The 9638-nt window shown below is 33.1% G+C and overlaps 1 long non-coding RNA gene across 1 annotated transcript; it reads left to right on the top strand.

Annotated features, from left to right (window-relative positions):
- The first annotated feature begins 3101 nt into the window (after positions 1–3101).
- Positions 3102–4699, top strand: LOC114190832. The gene is made up of 2 exons (XR_003605864.1): positions 3102–3418; positions 3814–4699. It is a non-coding gene; the product is annotated as an uncharacterized LOC114190832 (long non-coding RNA).
- Positions 4700–9638: the final 4939 nt, after the last annotated feature.

Genomic DNA, 9638 nt, shown 5'->3' with positions numbered 1-9638 from the left:
TAATTCTTTTTTTGGAGTTTGTTAAACAGTGCTTTCATGGTGATATTTGAGCTAGAACATATTAAAACATTATTCAAAAATCATCATAAAACATGTTTGATAGGTCAAAAATATTTATCGCAGTTGGGTTAAAATTACTATACTCATTTATTTTTAATATTGAAAGATCAAACTATATCAAAGTTTTAGACAGACAAATTTTAATTTTGCGTCGATTGAGACCTATTTTTAAAAAGATAAAAATTAATAAATTGTGAAATTATATATTGAAGTTGTTATTAATTTTAATGGATATCTAGTAGGAGACCCATGCATACGCACAAATCATGTTTTTTTTTTTTAATTTTGTTATTTTGAAAACAGATTTTAATATTATTATCTATAAATCAATTATTTATAATTAAATGATTTTGAAGACTTTAATTGTAATTTAAGTATATGTAATGATGACATTGATTTAATAAATATATAATTAATATAATTACAAAGAATTAATTATTATTATATATTATGTTTTTTTAAGTATATTTGAATGATGAATTTGAGACGAGGCAGATTAACTAACGGATTAAAATTCATTTTACAATCTCTAGATGTAACTCTTCACCAATTATTTTTTTTATTTGTCATTACATATTTTTAATTAATATTAGATAAAATTAAATTAAAAATAATAAAAAATTTATATACTATAAAACATATCCATAATATATATTGTTACTTTTTCTACTATAAATTGTGTTAAGGGAAATATATATATATATATATATATATATATATATATATATATATATATATTATGAAAAGAATAATAAATTAAGTTTTCATAATATGGAATATATGAAATTATAATTGAGAAGCATTTTCATATTACCTATAATATAAGATAGATGATTACGCGGCTAAAAGAGCATGAAAATAATTGTGCATGTTTATACAATTAATGCAACATTATTACCATCAAGACCACTTGTTACTAAGATAAACATGATTTCTTGGGTACAATTAATATAATTAAATTGAAAATAAAATTTTTATGAAAATATGAAGAGATGGTGGCAAATGAGGAATTATTATGTCTTATCGAGACGTGTACAGACTGATATTTGTGAAGCATGTTGATATATATGGCCAGGACATTTTGATTTGGTGCAGACGTTTCATTTAGTTTGCTTAAAAGAAAGTTGGATCACTATGGTTGTGGTTGTTCAGAAAGGAAGAAGGAAATGAGTCATCCACACCAGTTATAGCAGGGTTCAACCATCAAATGTCTATTTTGAAGCCTTTTAGCTTTACCAATTTCTACTAGAACTCCATCATGGTCATGGAACCCTCAGAGGTTTGTCCCTTTGCATCTTTCATTTTCTTTAAGTTTTTTTGTGTTTCATGTGTAGACCTAGTTTCTGGACCAAAGTTTTAATTTTTCTATGATCGTCTGCTTCAACCATCTCTTTTATTTTTTGTACAAAGCTTTTATTTTTATGGATCGTTGTGGTTTTCTATATCACAGGACTGTCTAGAGTTTGAAGAAGGTTTTTATGAACAATGAGGAAAATCATGGGGACAAACTTTTTCAGTGATCCGAAAGAAAACGTGATCAATATAGAGTTTGAAGAAACTCTTCTTGCTCAAAGATAGATCCGTGCAATTGAGGACATAATGAGGTTTTATGATCTTAACGATGTGGTGTTCGATACTTTCGCATAAGGGTGTTCAATTTGGACTGGAATGATGTTGAGTATCGTAGTAGAAGAAAGAATGCTCTTGCATGTAACCCTCTGTCCTCAATAAGGTTTTTCCAAGCATTTAGGGTGCAGTTCATCCCAAACACGGTATTCAACTTTAGTCCAGTTTTATTATAATTTGTAGTGTAGATTATAGATATTGTTGCCAATATTGGCTTTTTGTTGATTCTTTTGATAATTTTTGTTAACTTTGCCCGATCACTTCCAAATATTTTATGAGCATAAAGTTTCCTTTAACGATTCGGTCAAATTGTATGATCCTTTGTCACAAGTTTGAAATATATGTGGACATAGATGAGGCTGGGAGGATGGTATTGTTTGGTTTTTGTCGGTACGTTTCATTCTATGGGTTGAGTTCTCCTTGTTTACTACATTTAAATTATGTAGGAAACAATATCTGTCTTCACAAGATCTTCTCGGCCTAAGGAATTGAAATGTATTATAAGAGAGATTTGGCCAATGCTTCCAACACCCAAGTTCAAGTTGGTTTTGCTGATTGTGAGAAAATATTAAGTAGGTATGATGTTCAAGCATCTTCTTTGGTATGGTTTATATTTATAGTTATGTGTTTATAATTTTCATTTATATTTATGTTGTTTTAAAACATTTTGTTTGAATGTAGTATTTGGATGCGAAGTTTGTAAAACAATGCTTGGTGAAGAGGCGAAAAACCTACGTGCTGACAAATGGGCAATCACAATACTGGAACTTCAAAATTTGTTGGACAGGCGGAAGTACATTTGAGTGTTATCTCACATGTGGTTGGAAGAAATTCTGTAAGGAAAATGGGTTGGCTGTTGGTGATCGTATAAGATTTATGGTAGAGAATAACGAAAAGAACGTGATCCATATTTTGAAGATTTAGGATATGGAAGTGTTTGTTAATATTTTGGTGTCTGAAACAAATGTATGGGACCTATGAACAATTTCTTTATCTTTCGTTTTCATGATTTGCACATCTCCAATATTTTGTATGTCAACATTAATATATTTTGGTATGTTGGCATGTATATTTATGAAGACCTGATTATTTAGTATTAAATTGAGTACGTCTACTGATTTTCTCTACTAATTATCTCTACTAATTGTCTCTCGTAATTGTTAAATTATTTTCTTCCAGTAGTTTATATTTTCATTAAGTAGATTATTTCAATAACCAAAAATTTTGAATAAATTAAAAATATATATTACCAAATTTATATTTTCATTAAGTAGATTATTTCAATAACAAATGAACTTCAGTACTCTTAGGCCTTTCCCCATTTGGTGCTTGTCTCCATGCGTTAGCTTGACCTACTATTAGTTAGTGTACTAAAATGAAAAGTTGGTGTCTATAGTGGATAGGAGATAGGGTGGTTAAGTTGCATGAAGCAACCACCCTTTCCACTTCTCGCACGGCTCAAGAAATACAGGGGATTAGAGACTTTAAGTTGGATTTTTTATTTGCCTCTGCCTGAGGAATTCATAATGAACCACATAGATGGAGGGGAATCAAATTGAAAAACAAATACAGGGGAAACGTTACTACAAAAGAGAGTCCAAATACACATCTTAAAAAGAAAAAAAAAGGAGAGAAAGCAAATATACAGGAGAGAAGGAGAGCAATAGAAATCAGTGACAACAATGAGAAGGAACTGCTTACTGCCAGATGCATTGGAGAGGATCTATAAGAGGTACACTTTTGAACGCTTTAGCATGAACATAACTAATGTTGGCATGAACTGATGTGGTGTTAGTATAGCATTATTTATTTGTTGGATTGTTCATTATAAAGTTGTGTTTTATGGAAACGTGCTTGAGTGATGTTACTTGAATGCTGGAAACATGTTGTCTCCTCTACTCACCATATCCACCATGTTTGTAAATGTGTTATTTAATCCTGCACAAAAATAAATAGACAAAAACCAAGCTCCTCAACCCATCATCTAACCCCAAATTCATCCTCTCCTGCAACTAATAAAACAAAAAAGACCCATTCATGTTTTCATCACATGTGAGATCCCAATTCCTTCACATTTCATCCACTCGTAACCACCATAACCATTTTCTTTTTCTTCTTGATTTCCAGCTTATTCATGAATACCTCCATTATCCATCCCCATCAAAAATCCATCACCCGTTAACCTTTCACCATACTCACTTCCACCAACACGCAATTCACACATAAATAAGCCAAAATCCATCTCGGCTTTCATATTTAATCACATATTCGCACCTTCATCCAACACCAATTTTTTCTTCCCCATTCTTCCATCACCTTCAACCTACAATCAGAAAGCAGAGAGTCGGCGAGTCAAAGCTCGAATAGGCTGAATGATGATGGTCTCCGAATGGCAGGGTCGCGCAGTCGTGAGTGGAATGGTGCTCGCGCAGAAGCTATTCTATGTCACACCTGAGATGAAGGAGCACGAAGAACGAGCACCCTTGGGTTCTCGTCGACATCTCTGACATCGGTTGGCATTGCTGGCAAGCCAATCGCGGGATGGCACGGTGAAACAGAGACAAAGGTGGTGTTTTGGTGGACAATGACGAGAGAGAAAGTCTAGCGGAAGAAGAAGATGGAAGATGAGTCGTCGCCGGAGAGTCGCCGGTAATGGCCTCTGGTCAAGCAGGACGAAGCGACAGCGAGCAGGCCTCTGTTGGAATGGCTTTCGTTTCAGAGAAATGAAAATTAGGGTTTTCTTTTTGTTTGTTAAAGGGAAGATGGGCTGACCAAACTTTCTGCACCTTGCACCCCCATAATTCTTCTTGCACCCCTCTATTTATTTTTTGTGTTGTTTCCATTTCGTTTGTGCACCCCCTGGATGTTATTCCCACTCCCCTTGCTCTGTATTTTTGTTTTGGGTTTTATTGCTTGCAAACACCACTACTCTTCCCTGACTACTTCCTACACCACCATGTTTACTGACCCCACTCCCTTTGCATATTTTATTGTCACTTTTGGGCTTGTTTTATATTTTACTTGTTGCACTCCCATTTTTATTGTACACACCTGATTTACTTCATGCACTGTACACACCTGATTTACTTCATGCACCTCCTACGTTATTCATGCACCATTATATTTTTGTATTCCACTCTTATCCTTCTTAATTAAATTTCATATTTTTATTTATTCTTTTTTCTTTTAAAAAAACAAAATATTTGAAAATTATAAAAATTACAAAATAGAAAACAATCTAAAAAGTGAAAAATCTTCTTTTTCACTTTATTGTGTTTGTCCGGTCGCCCGCACCGTGTGACACTTATTTTCAAAAAATACAAAAAATAGTTTCCTTATCTTTTAGTGTCTGTTCGACCGGTCGCGTCGTGTGACATATTTTCAAGTAATTCAAAAATACAAAAAAAAAATACAAAGTTCTAAAAAAATTAAAAAGTCAACCCTTCTTCAAACAAATATCTTCTTAAGAACTACGTGATCTTTGATTCTCCATTGCGAGATACGTAGGAGCAAGGTCAGTCCTTGTCAGGTTCACTTTCAAAAAATCAAATCATTTTCCAAAATGTTTTCCAAATATCTTTTAAAAAACTACGTAACCCTAATTCTCATTTTTAATGAGAATACGTAGGACCAAGATCAATCATTGTTGGACCCAAAGAATTAAAAAAAAAAAATTTTTGTTTCATTTTAGCATTATTGTATTATTATTTTTGGAAAAAATTAACATTTTGAAAACCACATCAACTTTGCATTTTTAATTAAAGGTATCGTCCTCGAGCAGACGTTGTAGGGTGGTAACACCTTCCTTAGGCGTAACCGACTCCCAGATTCAAAAATATGGTTTTTTGCAGACTTATTTTATCTTTATGGTTTTCCATAGTTTTTCAGAAATAACTATGGTGGCGACTCCAAATCTTTTTTTTAAACCCGTTTCCTTTTTTTTTTGTTCGTCGTCCCGTCGCGATTCCGGTTACGACACATAGCATAGGATAACATGATTGGGAATTATCTTCTAATCATCTTGAATGGCCAAGGTGACTGTGATGGTGACATAGACATATGTGGAATGTAAATTTTATTTCCTTTGTTTTTTCCAGTTATAATCTTTGCACTGATTGCATGCTTTGCAAGTCTAGTCACTATTAATCTACTTCCATTACACAAACCTTCAGATTGATCCAAATTTCTCAAAAGCATAATTGGGGTCCTAACCTTCAGTCTGATACTATGGTTTGGTAATCCTGATGTTCTCAATGAATTTAAAAATTCTGGTGTAATATCGTCATATACATCAACGTCCATGGTGTTAGAAGTATATATGAATGAATGACAAAAAACTTACAAACCAACAAATCTGCAGAATATTGCCCATCAATGATATCCTTTATACTTTTGAACTTCCAAACTGTCAACACCCAATTTCGTCCGGGTGAATAAATTTGTTTTCAAAAAAAAATAAAAAATAATAAAGTTTTTTAGTTAATGGAAAATAAAAAAATGTGAAACAAAATTTTCTTCAAAGATTTTCAAAGTTTAATTTTAGAAAAAAAAAGAAAAAAAGAGAGATGAAAAAAATAATAAAAAAAGAAAATGGAAGGAAAGGTCCAATTTGTTATTAATTATCATATTTCTTTTCATGAGCCCAACAACTCAAATATTTTATACCCTTTGTTTCTGAAAGAGAAATTAGTGATATGATTGTAATGATTAGAAGCAAAATATCTTCAAATGTTAAGAATCAATATTACTAATTGGGATTGATTTTGTTCTCTGATTTGTTGACGGTTAGAATCAATATTAATGATCTAGATTGATTTTGTGCTCTGATTTGCTGCGATTTGATTCTCATAATGTGTTGCTATCATGACCAACTCCTTCCTTATATTTTTCATTACAATTAAGACTGAGATTGCATTGATATTGCAAGGTGTGAGTATAAATATGCACTCTATCATACAAAAAAAAGGGGGGGGAGACCGAAAAGAAATTCTCTATATACTTCTCTAATTCTTTCTCATCACCACTCCTACACACACCTCTTTTTCTATCTCTCTTTAAAAAAACATATTGAAGGAGGTAGAAAAAAGAGAAGAAAACATTCTCTACACTCTCCCTTCATCTCATTACCACCCACACAGACACCTTTCATATTTATCTCTATTAGAAAAACAAATACAAAATATTAGAAAAGGAAACAAAAAAAAAGGAAAGAGAAAAGGTGTGGAGAGATTGAAAATTTTGTAAGGTACGTCTCTCTCAATTCTTTCATCTTTTGATTTAGTTTTTTTCAGTTTTCATTTTTTTTAATCATAAAAAATATTTTTTCCCCTTTATTTAGTGTCTGTTCGGCCGCTCGTGTTGCATGACATCCCATTTAGACTTTTGTTTTTTTTTTCTAAAAAATATATACAAATGATCTGAAAAATAAAAAAATAACTTTCTTTGTTTACTCTTTTATATCTATTTGGTTTCTCACGTCGCAATGACATCCACAACTACTTTAAAATAACTTTAAAAAATATTAAAAATTTATAAATGATTAAAAAAATAAAAAATAAAAGATTAGAAAAAAAAAGAATTTATTTCAAATAATTTAAATAAAAAGGTTTTCAAAATTATAAAACAAATTAAATCATTTTTCAAATAATTTTCCAAAGAGTTTTTTCCATAAAGAACTACGTAACCCTGATTCTTCATCATGGAGATACTTAGGAGCGAGGATTAATCCTAGTCGGGCCCAAAAAACCAAAAAAATATTTTTGTTTCTTTTGTAAATTCATTTATTATTATTTTTAGGAAAATAAATATTTTGAAAAATCACATAACTTTTGCACATTTAATTAACGGTACCGTCTTAGGACGAGCATTGTGGGGTGCTAATACCTTTCCCACGCGTAACCGACTCCCGGACCCAAAATATGGTTTTTCGCAGACTTTATTTTATCTTTTTTTTGGTTTTTCCATAGTTTCCACAATAAACTATGATAACGACTCCAAACTCTGTTGTTTACAATTTTTAATTTTTTGGTTCGCCGTCCCGTCGCGATTTCAGTTGCGACACAAACTTTTGCAAGTATATTGGCAATTGGTAGCGATCGTATAGAGATTGCTCCTATAAATAATAGCTTAAAGGGATGATCACAAATTCTATATTGAGCTCTGTTCTTTAAGATTTTGAAGTTATGCATTATATAACTTTCTCCCTCCTTTAGTTTGTCTTCCCACGTACTAATGTCTTCCTCCTTAATCATAGCAAGAATAACATCACCCTGACCAGCATAATCATGCATATAACATTAAATATATATTTTTTTCTAAAATACAAAATATATAATGCATATAAACAATGGAATGATACATTACCTTTTGATCTGTCAGAACCATCTCCATATTTCGTTTGTGATAACGCTGTCAAGTGATCAAATTAATACTACTTACACTACAAGAATAGCGTGGATTATCGGTAGATAATTACCGATGGATTTTTATCTATCGCAAAATTTCCATTACCGACGGATTTACTGATGGATATCGGTGTTAAATTTACCGACAGATATATCCGTCAGAACTACGTAGTTAATTCATGACAGACAAAGCATCCGTCGATAATTCCGTCGGTAAATCCTTTTGGCCATTACCGACGGATTAAGTTGTCAGTATATCCGTCGGTACGTTGGTCGATTAAATAAGTTCAGCATCTCAGTTTCCCCCAGCCACTTTCCCCAAAATTTTCCCCAACGCGGTTCTTCGACCAGTGTTGTGCTGTGTCCCCTTTGATCCGTCACATCCCGCCGCCGACCATCCTCAGCCGTTAGAGAGGTCAGAACGCCGACCTAATTTGATCTGTTGTTGTTACGACCCGCTGCCGACGCCAACCGCAACCGTTGGAGAGGCCAGAACACCAACGGCGAACCTAATCGAGCCAAAGCCGTCGTGACCCGCTGCGACTCGCAGCCGTTGGAGGGCCCGGAACGACGGTGTCGTCGCTGCCACCTCTGTTCACGCTGTCTCCAGTGAGGATTGAAGAACGCAATTGCCACTGCCATCTTCACGTCGCCGCGACGTTGACGGTGAGGCTGAGGCTGCCTGTGAGTTCAAATTTTTTTCTTCTTTTCGCCATTCCATTGTGCTATTATGAATTGTGGTATTGTTCTTTCTGTCATGAAGGAGGGTTACAGATTTGTGCTCATAGATTTGGTATTGTTGTTGCTGCTTGTTTGTATTTGGTGTTATTATTTATTTTGTAAATTAATTTTGATATTATATCATTCTTTGGCAGATTTGTTGGCGTGAACAAAGCACTGCGTAAGGGTGGTAATTTTGTTGTTGCACCGGCGACGGAGGTAAGTGGGTACATAAATATATTCATGTGTTGTTTGCAAGAGCCTCAAATTGATCATATATGTATATTCATGTGTTGTTGTTTATATGAATGCTATGCACATATATGCCAACAATCTCTCCCATATAATTTGTAATTTGTTGCTGAATTTGTGCTCTATATAGTTTGGCTTAATGCACTTTATATCTGTCTTGTGGACTGTTATTGAGAATATTGTTGTCCTATCTTGTCTTAGTATAATTTGTCATTCCTGTTTTGTGTGTGTGATATGTGAAAGTGTGTTTGTATCTCCAATGGAGTTTATATCTATAACATTTTACTTTGATTTGCTTTGCATCAAAGACCTTCTTCATCCCACCTAGATGAATTCAATTTTTTGTGATGCATTCGTACGTACAGATTCCTAATGCCTAATTGAATGTATGTAGGTGTTTGATAAAAAATGCCTAATTGAATGTAAATTGTATAGACTACTAAAGTCAACAAGAAAGAAAATTTGACTCTAAAACCTGAAAATAGACTACTAAAGAAAACAAGAAAGAAAATTTTAGCTAAAATGGTCTGCATAGTCATGGGACTTGCATTCCAATTAGGACATTGTAGTATTGTT

Source organism: Vigna unguiculata, chromosome 7 (assembly GCF_004118075.2).
Source record: "Vigna unguiculata cultivar IT97K-499-35 chromosome 7, ASM411807v1, whole genome shotgun sequence".
NCBI lineage: Eukaryota > Viridiplantae > Streptophyta > Magnoliopsida > Fabales > Fabaceae > Vigna > Vigna unguiculata.
Note: the sequence above shows the minus strand (reverse complement) of the source record. Positions and strands in the feature narration are given on the sequence as shown.